The 19,588-nt window shown below is 43.7% G+C and overlaps 1 pseudogene; it reads left to right on the top strand.

Annotated features, from left to right (window-relative positions):
- Positions 1 to 9,333: 9,333 nt before the first annotated feature.
- LOC127347549 (protein RMD5 homolog) lies at positions 9,334 to 12,705 on the top strand (annotated as a pseudogene).
- The last annotated feature ends 6,883 nt before the right edge of the window (positions 12,706 to 19,588 follow it).

Genomic DNA, 19,588 nt, shown 5'->3' with positions numbered 1-19,588 from the left:
TTCGGATGCTAGCCAGTGGAATGCGTTGAACCTCGAGTACCCAGAATTTGGGGACGATCCTAGGAACATAAGGCTGGGCGCGAGCACCGATGGAGTCAATCCGTTTGGTAGCCAGAGCAGCACGCATAGCACCTGGCCCGTGTTTGTCTGGATGTACAACCTCCCCCTGGTTGTGCATGAAGAGGAAGTACATTCAAATGAGTATGCTAATTGAAGGGCCGAAACAACCAGGGAACGACATCAATCTGTATATGGGGCTTCTGAAAGAGGAGCTAGCCACGCTATGGGACGCGCCTGCCAACACGTGGGATGCCGCCGCGGAAGAATATTTCCCTATGAGAGACGCGTTGCTCACGACGGTGCACGACTTTCTCGGTTACGGATATGTCGCGGGGCAGGTGGTCCACGGATTCAATGCATGCGTCAGGTGCATGGACGACACAACGTACCGCCAGCTAGATAGAGATCCTGGGTCCTCGAAAACGGTGTTCATGGGACATCGAAGGTGGCTTCGCGAGGACGACCCATGGAGGAAATGCAAGGATCTGTTCGATGGTGAAGACGAACCACGAAGACGGCCACGTACGAGAAGCGGCGAGCAAATAGACGAGCTATTGAAAAATTGGAAAGAGTGCCCACCGCCGAGAAAGAAGCGAAAGGCGCCGGAGCCGCTGCTTAAGGTATGGAAGACGAGGTCTGTTTTCTGGGACTTGCCATACTGGAAGATCCTCCGTGTGCCTCACAGCCTTGATGTCATGCACATCACGAAGAACGTGTGCGAGAGTCTGCTTGGTACCCTCCTCAACATGCCAGAGAAGACCAAAGATGGGCCGAAAGCAAGGTACGACTTGCAATCAATTGAGATCAGGGAGGAGCTTCACGCGGGACGCCCTAATGATGATGATGATGATGATGATGATGATGACGATGACGATGACGATGATGAGGCGGAGGACACGCAAAGTCGTCGCAAGGGCAAAAAGGCCAAAAAGATCGAATATTACTGCCCCCCCCCCCGCGTGCTTCACTCTAAGTCAGAAGGAGATCGAGCAGTTTTTCGACTGTCTCCTAGGAGTAAAACTTCCTTACGGTTACGCGGGGAAGATAAGCAGGTACCTAGACAAAGCGGCGTAGGTTCAGCGGGATGAAGTCTCACGACTGTCACGTGCTGATGACGCAGATACTTCCGGTTGCAATCCGTGGGATCATGGACGCGCACGTCCGTGAAACGCTTTTTGGCCTATGCAACTTTTTCGACGTCATCTCTCGGAAGTCTGTTGGCGTGAGGCAACTTAGAAGGCTACAGGAAGAGATCATGGTGATACTGTGCGAGCTTGAGATGTACTTCCCGCTCGCATTCTTCGACGTTATGGTGCATCTGCTGGTACATATCGTGGAGGATATCATCCAACTGGGGCCGACGTTCCTGCACAGCATGATGCCGTTCGAAAGGATGAATGGTGTCATCAAAGGGTACGTTCGCAACAGGGCACGTCCAGACGGAAGCATAGCCAAGGGCTTTCTGACCGAAGAGTGCATCTCCTTCTGCACGAGTTATCTAGAAATCGAGAATCCCGTCGGTCTGCCCGTAAACAGGCACCTCGGGAAGCTCGCTGGATGGGGTCACCGCGAGGGTAGCCGCGAAATGCATGTCGACTTCAAGGGTCGAATCGCCGACTTTGAAAGAGCAAACCTAGTCGCGGTACAACACATAGACGTGGTCGATCCTTGGGTGGTAGAGCACAAAACCTTCATCGCCACGACGTACAATGATCAGGGCCAACAGAGGACGGACAGAGATATAATCAAAGAGCACAACTCAACCTTCACGCGGTGGTTCAAGGACAAGATGCTGACGTACCCTATAGATGAGGATTCTTCTGCGGAAGAAAAACTCATCTCCGCCTTGTCACAGGGCGCCGAACACAACCTGATGACATTTCAGGCGTACGATATCAACGGCTACACATTCTACACCGAGGAAAAGGACATGAAGAGCGATTATCAGAACTCCGGGGTAACGATGGAGTCCTACACCGGTGACATCAAGCAGAGATACTACGGAAAGATCGAGGAGATCTGGGAGCTGAGCTACGCCGGAGAGAATGTGCCGATGTTCCGTGTCAGGTGGGCCAAGAACGTCGTAAAAGAAGACCGACATTTCACCACCATGGTTATACCCGAAGCCAAATCCAAGACAGCGGGCGCAAAGGTCACCACGAAATATGAGCCATGGGTACTAGCTTCCCAAGTGGACCAATGCTTCTTCATTACCGACCCGCAAAAGCCCAGCCGTGTTGTCGTGAGGAGAGGCAAAAGGAGCATCATCGGAATGGATGGAGCCGCCAACGAGCTAGATTTTGACCAGTACGGCGATCCGAAGATGGAAGATGACGACGACGATGATGAAGAACCATACACAACAAGAAGAAGCAGGACCACCCTACCTAAAGGCCGTCCATTCAAGAGAAGAAGTCTAGGAGTTCCGGGGCTAAATTATTCAACCGCGAGAAAGAAGGGCAAGAAGATTGTGAAAAGATAATTATGTATCATTTTCTTGTATGAATAATGGATGTCATATTGTTAATCTACACATTGTACCGATCAAAATAGACATATAATTTATATTTTTGGACATTTTCTAGATTCTATAGTATTTTAAATATTCTACATAATTATAATTATTTATGCCTTTTATTTTGGTGTATTGTGCTATTTATTATAGTGTTAAATCAATTTTAAAAAAAGGAAAAAAAATGGGGCCGCCAGGGTTCGAACCTGGCCGGCCAGGGTAAACCAAACATGGGGAGCTAGCCATTAGGGTACAGTGCGGTTCTTGTCAACTGTAGGTGCCGCGCGCGTTTTGACCTAAACCTAAAGAGGCAGTGGCGCACCCCTAGAGGTGTGCTATTGCTAAGGGGAATCGGGGACTTAGCAGAAAATCCCCTTCTTCCCCGTCCCGACCAGATCCCTTCTCTCCCTTCTTCCCCTGAGCGACGCCACTGCCTCCTCTCCCATCTTCCCCTGAGCGACGCCGCCGTCCCTCGATCTGCGCCACTGCCTCCCCTGAGCGACGCCACCTCCCACCGGTGGCCGCCACCCCTCCCCTAAGCAACGCCCCCTCCTCAACCCCGGCGGCCAGATCCCCTCGACCTCGATCCCCCTCCTCCCACCGGTGGCCTCTCCCTCCTCAACCCCGGTGGCAGATCCTCTCAAGCTCACCGCGGAGCAGGAGCAGCACGTCGGCGACCTCCTCTTCTCCGACCTCCTCGTCGCCTTCCTCGTCTGCGACCTCCTCTTCTGCGACCTCGTCGCCGCGGAGCAGGTTCCTCCTCGCCGCCTTCCTCGTCTGCTCCAAGACCACCGGCCGCCCCCGCCACGCCTTCGACCGCTGACGCCGCCGCAGAGGACCGCTGACGCCTTCGACCGCTGACGCCATCGCGCATCCTTCCCAGGTAGCCGTCGTGCTCCTCCCCTCCTTCTCCTCTGCGGCCAGGATGGGATTTTGTGGAGCAGGGGTAGGGTTTGCTCTAAAAGTCGTCTGGTCAGGGTAGCCTCATTGTAGACGAATGCATGTACAGTAGATTGGATGGTAGCACTAGATGATCTGTGCTGCTTGGTTTTTTATTTTTTTGGTAGGAGGCTTACGGATTTGCAAATTTTGCAATAGTTAGTAGTTGAATTATTTTCATATGACACAGCTTTTCAGATGGGAATGTTTTGACAGGTTAGGAAAAGGATGTAACATGGTGTAGACTGTGGAGTGAATAGCATACTTACCACTTCAACATTGAGAATTTAAGATGCATGACCTAAGCCATTCACGTCATGAGACACCGTGCTTATACATGATCGATTGTATGGTGTATTTTGTTAAATGTAAAGAGATATTATAAGGACTGTTCAAACTGTATTGTTAAGGACATATGGACTAACTTTGATCCTTTTATCAAGCATAACTCTTAAGTTTCCATACTCTGTTAAATGTAGTGTTTGAACAAGTAAACATGGCGCTGTAAGTCTATTGAGTTGCTATGGTGTGCTTCATTTGAATCCATTAAAAATGCAACGTATTATGTTCTAACTTTTAACAAGAAATAAATTGAGAATCAGACCATTTCCCTTCACTGTAATTGCTCAAGTACTCTACTGTTCAACCATGTTCCTTCACTTACAATGAATTTATAATATGCACACTACTAATAATTTTGTAGTAGTATTCAACTAAATCCTAATTCAACTAAACTGCAAGTTATTTCAACTTAAAGATGATTGCTGCTGCTATGTGCTTGCTAGGTTGCTTGCTGCTGCTGCTAGGTTGTTAGTTTATTGTTAGTTGCTAGGTACTTGCAATAACACCAAATGCATATAATTTGGGATTAGAGTGAATTTGTATCTAGGATGTGTTTTTTCATGCAGTTCGTTGTTAAAATTGTTTCTAGTTTTCTAGCACACTAATTAGGGGAAGCAATAAATATTGGACTTGGTTATTTTGTTCTAGCTATGTGAAAATAGTGTGTGAAATGGTCTGGTCCTAGCTAGCTATGGCAGAGCATGTGCAAATTTTGTGAAAGGAGCATGTGCAAATCTGCCATGTTGTTCCTAGTATTCTGCATACCAGCACACCTAAAATTTGCACTAAAATAGAGAGAACACCAAGTTAAAAACAATTTGAGATTTTTAAACCTAGGTACCTTACTCTGTCAAAAGCATACAAGTGTCTTGTAGGCTTTCAAAAGTAGAAGGCTGAAAAAATTGTTTGTTTTCTTGACATTTGGAGTATTTTTGCTAATGATGTGTGTTTTGATTCCATATCGAGATTCACAGCCCTGGAACAAGAGCACCTGACCGTCGCTGCCGCATCTTCCTCGACCCGGAGCAACAGCTCACCTCTCGGAGACTCCACGCGACTCACGGTGAGCTTGCTGCTGCTTGCTACTGCCGCCAGCAGCTAATTGTTGCTGCTTGCTAGCTGGTAGCTGTTAGTCGGTAGTCGCTAGTCGCTAGTCGCTGCTTGCTAGCTACTTGTCGCCGCTGCTTGTACGCCGGTAGTCGTAGTCGCGCTTGCTGCCGTCGTCGCCGGTAGCTATAGCTGCTGCTTGCTGCTGCTAGTTGCTTCACTGACGCCTACTTGGTTTCACTGACGCCTTCTCTAAATGTTCATATTTGTTTCGACCAACAAAATATGAGGCATTCCATTTAGTTCATAATAGCTACTTGTCTCTTATTTGAGTTGGCACTTCTTAATTGCATTGCCCTTTCTTCCATTTTAGTGCCGATGATTAGAATGTTCGGTCAACAGAGGACCCCGGGGTGACGCAAGTGAGCCTGGTGTGATGGCACAAGTATCAATCTCTTGTGCATCCTACCTGGCCTCACTTACGCCATCCCGGGATGTTCATATTTGTTTCGACCAACAATGTATGAGGCCATCGTCATTCCATTTGCTTTGGTTTTTCAGAATGCCGATGATTAGAATGTTTGGTCACCTATACACTTGGAGGAGGGGCCAGTGAACCTGGTGCGATGACACAAATATCAATCTCTTGTGCATCCTACTTGGTTTCGCTTACCCCTTCTCTAAATGTTAATATTTGTTCCGACCAACAAAATATGAGGCATTCCATTTAGTTCATAATAGCTACTTGTCTCTTATTTGAGTTGGCACTTCTTAATTGCATTGGCCTTTCTTCCATTTTAGTGCCGATGATTAGAATGTTTGGTCAACTGTACACTCCGGGGTGACGCCAGCGAGCCTGGTACGATGACACAAATATCAATCTCTTGTGCATCCTACCTGGCCTTGCTGACACCATCCCGGGATGTTCATATTTGTTTGGACCAACAATGTATGAGGCCCTTGTCATTCCATTTGCTTTGGTATCTCAAAATGCCGATGATTAGAATGTTTGGTCAACTGTACACTCCGGGGTGACGCCAGTGAGCCTGGTGTGATGGCACAAATATCAATCTCTTGTGCATCCTACCTGGCCTCACTGACACCATCCCGGGATGTTCATATTTGTTTCGACCAACAATGTATGAGGCATTCCATTTAGTTCGTACTACTTGGATCGTTTTTGAGTTTGCTCTTATTCGTTGCAAATATCTATGAGCGTGCACTAATGTTTCTTTGGCTTGTTCATATATGTGCAGATATGACGTGGTATGTCGTGTACAAGGGCAAGGTTCCCGGAGTCTACAACGACTGGGAGGAGTGTCGGAGACAGGTTCACCGTTTTAGCGGTAACAGCTACAAAGGGTACACCACTAGAGCGGAGGCCGAAGATAGATACGCACGCTATTTGGCGGGAGAGAGGAGGGAGCGGAGGAGGAACCGGATGAAGACCACTATCATCGGGATGGTGCTAGTACTGACTCTAGCTCTCTTCTATGTGATTGTACTCGATCTTGTGTAATCATTTGCGACTTTGTAACCCCGTAAGTTGCATTGTAACCTCGTAACTTCTCTAATGTGAAACCTTGTGAATCATGTGGGGCTAATGTGAAGAACTATGTATGGATGAGCTGTGCTGTTGTGTATATGTGTTATATATCTTGTATTGTGCTATTGTACCATATACCACCTGTATAAATACCTGCCAGGATACAAAAAAAAAATCGAAATTGTAGCAGTGGCGCACTGGTTGCCCATCAGTGGCGCACTGCCACTAAGTAGCAGTGGCGCACTGCCCTGGCTCCAGTGGCGCACTGCCTGTGATCCCCTACAATTCTAGCAGTGGCGCACCAGTCACTTCAGCAAAGGGGCACACGCCCACACGCAGCAGTGGCGCACGTCCACACGCAGCAAAGTGGCGCCGCACCTCGAAAGCTGGCGCACCCCAATATCTAGCAAAGGGCGCACCTTGTCTAGACAAAGAGTGGCGCATCGCAGCCGACCAACAAAGGGCGCACCTATTTGATGTAATAGTGGCGCACCGCTGGACATGTCAATGGCGCACCATGCAGTGCGCCACTGTTATCAAGGCTAGTAGTGGCGCACCACTAGTGCGCCACTACTAGGAGTTAGCAGTGGCGTGATAACAGTGGCGCACCACTAGTGCGCCACTGATGGCTATATGTGGTGCGCCACTGAAAGCCTTTTTTCTAGTAGTGAATATACGGAGGAGCACGTGAGTGATGTTTTTTATGCAGGAAAGAAATGAGATCGATGATATATTTCTTCGTCAACCGGAGATACTTAAACACGATCTACCTGTGGAGGATTTGGGTACCACTATGCCTCCTAATGAGGATCCAGTTTTTGATTTAAGGCCTTTACCTGAGGATCTTAAATATGCTTATATAGATGATAAGAAAATATATCCTGTTATTATTAGCTCTAAACTTTCAGGATATGAAGAAGAAAGATTATTGAAACTATTAAGGAAGCATCGTGCAACTATGGGATATACTCTTGATGACTTGAAGGGAATTTATCCAACTATATGTCAGCATGATATTAATTTGGATCCCGGTGCAAACCCAGTAGTGGAACATCAACGTTGTTTAATTCATAAGATGAAGGAAGTGGTAAGAAATGAGGTATTAAAACTCCTTGAAGCTGGCATCATTTATCCTATTGCTGATATTATATGGGTTAGTCATGTGCATTGTGTTCCTAAGAAAGGAGGCGTTACTGTTGTTCCGAATGATAATGATGAAATTTCTCAGCGAATTATTGTTGGTTATAGAATGTGCATTGATTTTAGAAAAATCAACAAAGTTACTAATACGGATCATTATCCTTTACCTTTTATTGATCAAATGCTAGAAAGGTTGTCTAAAAGACTCACTTTTGTTTTCTTGATGGTTATTCTAGGTTTTCTCAAATTGCGGTTAAAGCGCAAGATCAGGAGAAAACCACTTTAACTTGTCCTTATGGAACTTATGCTTATAGACGTATGTCTTTTGGTTTGTGCAATGCTCCTGCTACATTTCAAAGATGCATGTTTGCTATTTTTCATGGTTTTTGTGAAAAAATTGTGGAGGTATTCATGGACGATTTCTCCATCTATGGAACCTCCTTTGATAATTGTTTGCACAATCTTGATAGAGTTTTGCAGAGATGTGAAGAAACTAATCTTGTTCTTAATTGGGAGAAGTGACATTTTATGGTTAATGGAGGAATTGTTCTTGGGCATAAAATTTGTGAAAGAGGTATTGAAGTTGATCGAGTCAAAGTGGAGGCAATTGAGAAGATGCCCTAACCTAGGGATGTTAAAGGTATTCGTAGTATTCTTGGTCATGCTGGTTTTTATAGAAGATTTATTAAAGATTTCTCTAAAATTTCAAACCCTCTTACTAATCTTCTGCAAAAGGATGTCCCTTTTGTTTTCGATGATGATTGTAAGGAAGCCTTTGAAACTTTAAAGAAAGATTTAACAACTGCTCCTATTGTTCAACCACCTGATTGGAATTTACCTTTTGAAATTATGTGTGATGCTAGTGATTTTGCAGTAGGTGCTGTTCTTGGACAGTGTGTAGATAAGAAGTTGAATGTTATTCATTATGCTAGTAAAACTCTTGATGCCGCGCAAAAGAATTATGCTACTACTGAGAAAGAGATTTTAGCTGTTGTTTTTGCTTGTGACAAATTTAGGCCTTATATTGTTGATTCTAAAGTTACTATTCATACAGATCACGCGGCTATCGAGTACCTTATGGGAAAGAAAGACGTGAAGCCGAGACTTATTAGATGGGTGTTGCTTTTACAAGAGTTTGATTTGCATATTGTTGATAGAAAATGTGCTGAAAATCCTGTTGCAGATAATTTGTCTAGGTTGGAAAATATTTCTGATGATCCTATTCCTGTTAATGATAGTTTTCCAAATGAACAGTTGGCTGCAATAAAGGTATTTTCACAAAGCCCTTGGTATGCTAATTATGCTAACTTTATTGTTTCGAAGTATTTGCCTCCTACATTTTCAGCTCAGCAGAGAAGGAAATTCTCTTATGACTTGAGGAATTATTTTTGGGATGACCCACATCTTTACTATTATATTCGAGTTGGTACGTCGTCAAAAATGTTTGATGTCAAAGATTGAGAGCATCTAGGTCGTCCGATTTTTTTCGACGTCGCCCGCACCGTGCGATTGATTTCTTATTGATGGTAGGTTTGGCCACCACGTCTTTTTTTCCTTTCCGTTGTCCGTCAGTAGCGCCACAAAATCAGGAAATCAATCCGCGCGGAGCACCGACGCCATCTGCCCATCTCCGGATCTCCCTCCCTGCAGCCACTTCTCGCGCGCCGCCGCTCGGCCTTCTCCATAAGGAGGCTCCCCTATCCTTTAGAGCATCCTTGACTGTCCTCCTCTCGTGTACCGAGTCGCCATGTACGGCAAAGGCTGCGTTCACCACCATCCTCACCGGGGTCGCCTTCGTCTTGGCTCCCACGGGCCTCCCCGAATCTGGCTTTTCTCCAGAGCTAAGTTCGTGGCTGCATGCCTATGGTACGAGTACCAGTCCTCCCGATCATGTGACGGCGGGGCGAAAGAGGAGACTTCTTGGCGGAAAGTTGCGACAAGGAGGATGACTGGATACGGCGGCCATGAAACAGCTGAGGTTCGAGTGGAATGCTGACTCGAGTCTACAACTGCCTTCAACACTAGCGAATACGACCTACTTCCTGAATCCCCACGCTTGTCCCCCCTCTTCCTTGTTTGTTTTCCCTCCCAAGGTATGACACAACAACCCAAACCCCTCAGCCGTGCTGCACTATCCTTATTCCTCTGTAGATCATCTATGTGTTTGCTTAATTTTGAAGACATCATCCTTTAATTCCTCTGGTAGTCGATCGGCGTTGGTAAGGAGAAAGAGTGGATGTGTAGGCATAGGAAATACTCAGTTAATCATCAACTCAGGTGAGGCTCTCCTTTTCCCCTGGTAGTCGATCGGTGTTGGTTCATTTTAAGGAGAAAGAGTGGATGTGTAAGCATAGGAAATACTCAGTTAATCATCAACTCATGTGAGGCTCTCCTTTTGGTTAATGGTAGTAGATGTGGGCAAAGCTCAAGCGATGTTGTCAGTAGGGTACATCATTTTCCCTTTCCTAATAATATCTCTGCAAGATGCCATGGCTAATTGACGGCCAAAGAATTTATCCAAAGGGAAGAGAAAGTCTTCCGGGTAATTATATTGGAGTAAATGGAAAGGAATCAGCAGGTCAACTAAGGAGACCCCAATAACAATAAATTTTTCTTTGGATGGTGAACTTGAAGAAGGCTGCTGGAGGATTTGATTTTCGAAATGGAGACAACTCCCCAGGATTTGATGAGGGGGAAAACGAGCTCAAGAGCAAGGCGTGCCACTAGATTCGCACGTCTTTGCAGGAGCTGCAGATGGAGCCGATGTGCAAGTCGATGCATGTTGAATCTCTGTAAGAACTGGCGTGACAAATCCTCATCAGTAATAGTGGCGAACTAAGTTGCCAATCCAAATTCAAAAATATGGGTGTTAGTCTTGCTGATTGTTACAACTAGATTTTGCCTGTTTAGGCTCGTGGATTGTAGCTAACTTGTTTGTAACAAACTAACAATAGCAGCAAACTAAGTTGCAAATTCAAAATATTGGTGTTAGTCTTGCTGATTTTACAGCTAGAATTTTCATGTTTAGGCTTGTTCATTGGGAGCATTTTCTGAAACTTTTGTTGGCCATGCATCAATTGCAGTAGAAGGGCAAGTGAAAGAGAAGGGTCATTGGTGCCAACTACCGAAAGACTTGAGTGAGAAATTTAAGGTAATTCAGTATAAAGACTTGGTATGTTTTTACAGTACACTTTTAGACTAAGCTAGGGAGAGTGAATGACATTATGCTTTATTTTGACGGCCTGCGGGTGTTAAACTCAGAGCACCAGATTATACTAAAAGAATCATAGAAAGGTGAAAAGTGAAAAGTGTTTGTCGGATGCTACACAGATGACTACAACGGTTAATCAATATGGTTTGCATGTGGTTATAAGAGATGAACTGCTTCGTCTATCAATCAATTATTATAGCTAGAATTTTCATCCTTGTCGTGTATCTCAATTTGCAAGCAATTCAAATTGTAGTATCTCTTCATTTTATTAGAATCTCTATTATTGTGTTTGTTTTCCAAGAAAATCAGAGATATCAAATATCTTCTTGCATCCTTTTCCACATGTGTAGACGCTCATCACAGAGAAGAAAGGCAGGCCAGGATGCTGGCACAATATGGGGACCAACTGGTTCAAGATAGGTGTATTCACGTATAAGTGACATTATTTACTTAGTTTTCAATTATACATTTTGCCTCATGTTTTTGGTCTAGGTTAATAAGTATTGAACCATAATGGCTACATTTTTATCCGTTCTGGGTTTATTTGTCTCATGCAGGAACGTTCTCTCATTGAACATGAGAACTTTGCGGAAAGATATGTGCAACAAATACATGTGGTTGAATAGCTATGTGACATGCAAGACTACTTGCAAGAGGCGTGGTTTATGTAATCTTCTGTTAAAATCTATTTTTTAAGTGAGCTTTTATATTCTAGCATTATTTTCCCTTTCTGTTCTCAAGTATGGGTGGTATTACACCTGAGAGTTTCTGCTCTACTATGCACAGCTGACTTCTTTTTTAGTTCTGAACTTTTTTGTTGTGTAAAGTGATTTTCAGCTCAGAATGACATGTGACCGAGTTGTTGAAACGTGCAGTATCTCCTACTCAAGTTCACGAAGCTACTGATCAGATAGTGAATGAAGTTATGCAGACAACATCGAAGATGCAAATGATGAATGCAGATTCCATTGATCAATACTGAAGACCAAGCTGAACGAAAGGGTGCCACTGAACCAACTTGAAGGCCGTGAGTAGGAATTAAATGTTGCTTTGAGAAAATATCTCAAGCTCCATGAGAAGTAATTTGTTCTTGATATATCAAAGGCATATAGAAATGTAGATTTTGAGGCCTCTAAGATAAACAATGTAATAGCGAATCATTTCTACCGGAAGGGCCTCTTTGATCTTGGAGACTCCTTTGTCCTTAAGTGTGGTGAATCAGATGCGATATACCTGAAATTATCATTTCAAGATATGTAAAATGTTTGAACCGCTACAAGCAAGAAACCTTGAGCATGCACTTAGCTGGGCTGCCAAGAACCATGATCAGCTATTGCAGAGAATAGCTCAATGCTTGAGTTGATGCTCCATTCTCTTCATTTTGTTGAGATACTTACTAAAGTAACTGGAGATGAGGCTCTACAATTCACAGGGACTCATTTAGTCCCTTGGTGCCCTTTGACAGAGATCCAGAAGCTGATGGCTTGCCTTATTTGGGCTGACTGGCTTGATCAGATCCCATATGCTGAATTTTTGTCATCGACGCACGGCGAGAAGTTGTCTGAGGAGCTAATCCATCAGTTATGCAACATCTTTAATTTGGACAGTCTAGCGGTAACCCAGTTAATGTTACCATAACATCCGGTTTGCAAGGATTTCCGACATTGTTGAAGCTAACCATGGGCTGCCAATAAGTAGGAGTGGAATGCCACGAAACAGCTTCCAGCCCCACGTAGACATCGGAATAGAGTTCCAGTACCCCAGTGCTTAGAGAGCAGTCAAGTGACAAGAACCTTGTGAACATGTTGTGGACATGTTGTATCGAACCAATCGATCATGACGCTATCGAAGGAGAACATAAATGAACCTGTTTTGGGAGTACTAAATGGATATATCGCTTTCTTTTGAATTAATTTATTTTCAGCGATGCTAAAGGTGACGTGGAAAAATATAAAGGTTTCTCATGGATCAAAAATGCTATAAATTCACTGCATGAAGGAAAGGTAGGAGGAAATAAATACTCCCGCTGATCCCTTTTAATTGACTGGGATTTAGTTGACTCGGATTTATTAGTTAATTAAAAGGGATCGAAGGGAGTACCTCATTTAAAAAAAAAAAAAATTCAATATTTTTGTTTATGCATGTAACTCTTGGACATTGGCCGTACATATGGATGCAACATACGCAATTACACTTCAAAGATATGCATAAATGTATAAACATTGAACCTCCATTATTCACTTATTTTATAGATTGACAAGGTGAATCACACCTTACTATTCTGCCTAGGAATCGTACTTATGCTATTAGTAGTTGAGTACATTCATGTAACCTAGACTTCAAAGTTTGCTTGGAACAAATTTTGGATTTTTTGAGGTTCCCAAAAAGTAACATTTCTTTCGCACGGGAAAGCTACTTTATTTATTTAATTAAAGATGATACGATGAACAAATTTAGTTTTCTCACACTTCCATGAAACAAGTTTATTTGCTTATAGAAAGAATCAGAACTGAAATGAATGCAAAGTTAATTATTCATTCTTCTTTAGTTTTTATTGATGTAGATGAAAAAAAGAGTTACAACGAAGGGGATGTTGTCATGGCATGTGATCCAGCCATCCTAGAATCATTGCATTCATGATAAGAAATGGTTACAGAATCAACTTAGTGGGCATAACGAAGAGGATCTAAATATTAATGGTTCCTATGACGTTTCCATTCATAGAAATTGGTGAGATTTCAGCTACCGCATCAACAGTAACAGTGGTAAGAATCTAATGTTTAATAGTATTGTTGCAGGCACTAGATGATCTTTGAGATGATCTCTGATTGATAAGGTTCATAATCCTTAGTTACGAGAGTAACTTGTTGGAGCATTCTTTTGCCTATCTACGCAGGATGCCGGAGTTTGCATATCCACTGGTGTGTAAGTGTATTAGCCGCAACGAGTTTGATTTTTTGTGTGTCCGGAGAATTATTATTTTCCTGGTCACTCAACATGTACACGTATACCGTGGAAATTTGTTTCATACATGGATTATCATGTGTCCTCCATTTTTACCCGAAAAATGGAAATCTGAATGAGAGCAGTGGCAATCCATACAAACTACACCAACATGAGTATGCAATTTTCACCTGCATTATTTTAAATGTGCAGAGAGGAAAGAAATTTTACGAGCGTGTGGTGATATGTCACACGATAATGATAAATTTATTGGACCGTAGCAACGCACGGGCATTCAACTAGTTTATATAAAGAAGGAGTTAATGGCATTATGAGAAGGTGTGTTCCGGAATTTGAAAAACAAGAGATATTGAAGAAATTCATAGTAGTGCTTATGGAGGGCATCACGCTGGAGATAGGACCGCGCAAAAGGTTCTACAATCAGGTTTTTATTGGCCTACTCTTTTTAAAGATGCAAGGAAATTTATTTTTATCTTGTGATGAATGTCAAAGAGTTGGTAATATTTCTCGATGCAATGAAATGCCTATGAATTATTCGCTTGTTATTGAACCATTTGATTGTTGGGGGTTTGACTTTATGGGTCCTTTTCCCCGTCAAAAGGTTACACTCATATTCTAGTTGCTGTTGACTGTGTTACTAAATGGGTAGAAGCCATACCGACAAGTAGCGCCGACGGTGAGACTTTGTTAAAAATGCTTAAAGATATTATTTTTCCTAGATTCGGAGTGCCTAGATATCTTATGACCTTGGCGGTTCTCATTTTATTCACGGTGGTTTTAGAAAAACTCTTGCTAAGTACGATGTTAACCATAGAATCGCTTCAGCTTATCACCCCCTATCTAGTGGACAGGTAGAATTATCTAATAGAGAGATCAAGTCTATTTTGCAAAAGACTGTCAACAGATCTAGGAAGAATTGGGCTGATAAGCTGAATGATGCTTTATGGGCCTATAGGACCGCTTATAAAAATCCTATGGGTATGTCTCCTTACAAGATGGTTTATGGGAAAGCTTGTCATTTGCCCTTAGAATTAAAACACAAAGTGAAAGAACATGGAGCCCCCATGTGTGGTTTTGGTAATTGATGACAATCCCTATTGAGAATCTATCTTAGGTCGTGTCCATAGCCATGTGTTGGTCTCAAGGTTCCAAGATGGAGAAGATCGAGTACAATTAAGAAGATGGATGAAGACGGTGTCGAAAAGAGATCAAGACGGTGTAGAAGATGAAGAGAGATGAAGACGGCATAGAAGATGGATGAATATGGCGGCGTGTATGTTGGAAGAAGATGGTGGCATGTACAATGATGAAGAGGGTGAAGACGGAGTTAGTCGACTCGAGAGGAACGCGCAAGGACAAGGTTTGTGCTCGATAGGACAGTGGGTTGCATCATCAGAGAGAGCTCAAACCTTGCATGCATTGCATCGTGTTTCTTGGTTGTTCTTGGTTCTTATCCATGAGATGGGTTAGAGCTTGTGTTCATGCTCATGACAAGCTCTAGCTCATCGGAAACGGATTCCGGATGCATTGCATGTTGCGTGTGCGAGGGTGATGATTTTCCCAATATACCATATTGAGAGGTTACACCTCTATGACTGATATGTCCATTTTGCATCACTATTTTATATCATAATTTACTGTTATTCATTGATATATTTCATATTTAGAGATGATACTTATGTTATTTCATCTATTTTGCATGTTTCATGATTATTGGAGAATCGCGCACCGGAGTCAGGATTCTGCTGGAAAAAGCACCGTCAGAATGCAATATTTCGGAAGATCAACAATTGACGGAAATTACACGGAAAATCCTATTTTTCCAGAAGACGGAGATAGCCAAAAGGAGGAACCGAGGAGGGCCGCCATGGGCCCCCCATAGGCTGGCGCGGGCCCAGGCCTGGCCGCGCCGCCTTGTGGGGAGGGGGCCCACAGCCCCCTCTGGCCTCCTCTCCTTCACGTACTTCTTCGTCCCGAAAACCTAAGCTCCAGAGGATAGTCGCGAAGAGTCACAGCCGCCTCTGCAGGGCGGAAAACACCAGAGAGAAAAGAGCTCTCCGGCAGGCTGAAATCTGCCGGGGAAATTCCCTCCCGGAGGGGGAAATCGACGCCATCGTCACCGTCATCGAGCTAGACATCATTGGGATCATCATCATCATCATCTCCATCATCATCACCGCCATCTCCACCGCTGCACCTCGTCACCGCTGTAACAATTAGGGTTGGATCTTGATTGTTTGATAGGGGTAACTCTCCCGGTATTTGATTTCTACTTGTTGTTGATGCTATTGAGTGAAACCATTGAACCAAGGTTTATGTTCAGATTGTTATTCATCATCATATCACCTCTGATCATGTTCCATATGATGTCTCGTGAGTAGTTTGTTTAGTTCTTGAGGACATGGGTGAAGTCTAAATGTTAGTAGTGAATTATGTTGGGTAATATTCAATGGTTTGATATTTAAGTTGTGGTGTTATTCTTCTAGTGGTGTCATGTGAACGTCGACTACATGATACTTCACCTTTATGGGCCTAGGGGAATACATCTTGTATTCGTTTGCCAATTGCGGGGTTGCCGGAGTGACAGAAACCTAAACCCCCGATAGTATATCGATGCAGGAGGGATAGCAGGATCTCAGAGTTTAAGGCTGTGGTTAGATTTATCTTAATTACTTTCTTGTAGTTGCGAATGCTTGCAAGGGGTATAATCACAAGTATGTATTAGTCCTAGGAAGGGCGGTGCATTAGCATAGGTTCACCCACACAACACTTATCAAAACAATGAAGATTAATCAGCTATATGAAGCGAAAGCACTAGACTAAATTCCCGTGTGTCCTCAAGAACGTTTGGTCATTATAAGTAAACAAACCGGCTTGTCCTTTGTGCTAAAAAGGATTGGGCCACTCGCTGCAATTATTTCTCTCGCATTTTACTTACTCGTACTTTATTTATCTTCTATATCAAAACCCCCTGAATACTTGTCTGTGAGCATTTACAGTGAATCCTTCATCGAAACTGCTTGTCAACACCTTCTGCTCCTTGTTGGGTTCGACACTCTTATTTATCAAAAATACTACGATACACCCCCTATACTTTTGGGTCATCAAGACTATTTTCTGGCGCCGTTGCCGGGGAGTGAAGCGCTATTGGTAAGTGGAATTGGTAAGGGAAACTTTTACTATTCGTGCTGATTTTATTTCTGCCTGCTACTATAATTCATTATGGAGAGATATTCTCTTGAATTTTTATTTGGAAAATCTACTACTACTGCAAAGGTAGTGGATGAGGCGCCAGGTGAGAAAGAGGTTCCGTACAAAATACCTATGAAAATTATTGAACGTGTTGTGGATAACCGCTATGAAGGGGATGGAACTGTCCATCCTGGAGATCATTTACTGTTCTTACATGAATTATGCGGTTTATTCAAGTGTGCAGGTATTGCTATGGATGAAGTTAGGAAAAAACTATTCTCTATATCGCTGTCTGGTAAAGCGACGCATTGGTATAAATTATTGAAGAATGGGGATTCTCTTGATTGGAATGATATTGTGCCTCTATTTTATTCTAAATTCTATCCTCCAAGTGAAATTCACAAAGACCGGAACCGCATATATAATTTCTGGCCTCATGATGGAGAGAGTATTTCCCAAGCATGGGGGACATTGAAGTCTTTAATGCTCAAATGCCCCATTCATGAGCTTCCTGGTAATATTATCATTGATAATTTCTATGCAAGACTTTCTTTTCAAGATAAGACCTTGCTGGATACTTCTTGTTCTGGATCATTTACACGCAACAAAGAAGAGTTTAAAAGGGACCTTCTTGATCGGATTCAGGAGAATACTGAAGGATGGGAGAACGACAAAGGTAGAGAGTCAGGTATAAACTATGATTATAAATGCATTGAAGTTTTTATAGATACTGATAAATTTCGTAATATGAGTGCTACTTATGGTCTTGATTCTCAAGTCGTTGCAAATCTTTATAAAGCTTTTGCCTCTCATTTTGAATTGCCTAGGAAGAATTTTGGCAAGTATCATGAACCGTATAAAGATAAAATTGATTCATCTATAAATAAATGTGTTGTAATTGAAACTGTTGATCATGTTCTTCCTGAAGCTTATATTGAAAAAACTCCTTTCCCTGCTAAAATGAAGGAGTATTCTGTTATAAATAGTGCGGTTAATAAAAGTGCAAAGAAACCTATAGAACCTGAAGAGCAAATAAAGGTTGAACCTGCTATTGCAATAGTTAAAGATCTTGTGACTGAAAATGTAGAAGATGGTCATATTATTTTCGGTGAAGATGCTTCTAATATTGTTTCGCATCCTAATAAGTCTAGGAAAACCAGTGTTCCTATGCTCTCTGTTAGAATTGGTGATCATTGCTATTATGGTTTATGCGATATTGGTGCAAGCATTAGTGCTATTCCTTATGAGCTTTACACGGATATTATGCATGAAATTGGTTCTTGTGAACTTGAAGATATTGCAAATCAAAATACAAAGCAAAACCTACTCACATGTGATAATGGTCATTTTGACACTTTACATCAGGGTACCCACTTTGAGCCCCTGTATTAAGAATTTTTTAAACTAAACTCTCTCAACTCTTTGTACCTCATCCAAGACCTCACCAAGTGGAACACTTTTGATGTTGACCACTTTGACTGGTTTCTTTTCAATTGCTTAATATAACCAAGCAAAGATGCAACATCAAATCAGATTTAAGATCATGTCACATTTGGATTTTCACAAATCAACTCAATTTTGCAAACCAATACCAACAATAGAAGCCAAACATTATTTGACTCACACCCAAGAAAAAATTTGGTCAAATTCAAATTCGAATCTCTTTCGGCCATTTTCACAAACACCTTATGTGCACAGATTGACTTTGATCATACACTCAAATATCCACTGGATTTTAGACTAAACCATCACCACTTTTGTCATCATTTGACTTCTCCTTGAACCCCTGGACCAAACCATGTACTTGCCCTCATGATCAAAGCAAGGAGTGGACAGAACCAAGCCATGCCGTGGTGATCATGGCATCACCATGCCAACTCTCTCCCCTGCCCTCTACTTTCCCTCTCACCATGTCTACTGGCTCGCCCTCACTCCACTGAGCACGTCTGTACTTGCCAAGGAAGAAGAAGAGCACGACCACGCCTGGAACGTGACGCGCCAAGACACGCCCAGACGCGCCAGGACGCGCCCAGACATGCCACTGGACGTTCCAGTGCACGACGTAGCCACATCGCGTCAGTCCTCCCCTCGCTCCCTCCTTTCGCACGCGCACTCGCCGCGACACCAGCTAGCCGCCAGACAAGCTCCCTCTCGCTCCCAGGCCCTTTCACCGTCGCCATCGTCACCGTCCTCCGCCGCAGTACTGCACGGACTTGGACATCGCCCGAGCCATCCCGTCTCCCCCTGCCGCGCAGTGACGCGAGTGATGATCACCAAGCCATGCTGCATCGTCCGCAAGCACTCCCTTGCCCCTTCACCGCCCAGAACGCCATCGCCACCATGACCTGCCCCGTGCGCCTCGGCCACCCCCTCAACCCTATAAAAGGAGCACGCCCCGACCCTTCTCTAGCACACCACTCCACTCCCCTCTCATCACTGAGCCTCCTCGACCATCTCCCCCTCCACATTCTCGCCAGAGTCGCTCCAATTGCTCGCTGGAGCACCGCCAGTACCGCAGCAAGGGCGCCGTCGATTGGAGCCACCTCAGGCGACGCCACCCGTACCAGAAGCTCCGCCATCCTTGACAACCACGCCCTGTGTCAACGCCAATGATCGCCGGCCACCGGTGAGCTCT

Source organism: Lolium perenne, chromosome 4 (assembly GCF_019359855.2).
Source record: "Lolium perenne isolate Kyuss_39 chromosome 4, Kyuss_2.0, whole genome shotgun sequence".
NCBI lineage: Eukaryota > Viridiplantae > Streptophyta > Magnoliopsida > Poales > Poaceae > Lolium > Lolium perenne.
This window is presented reverse-complemented; position numbering and strand designations above follow the sequence as displayed.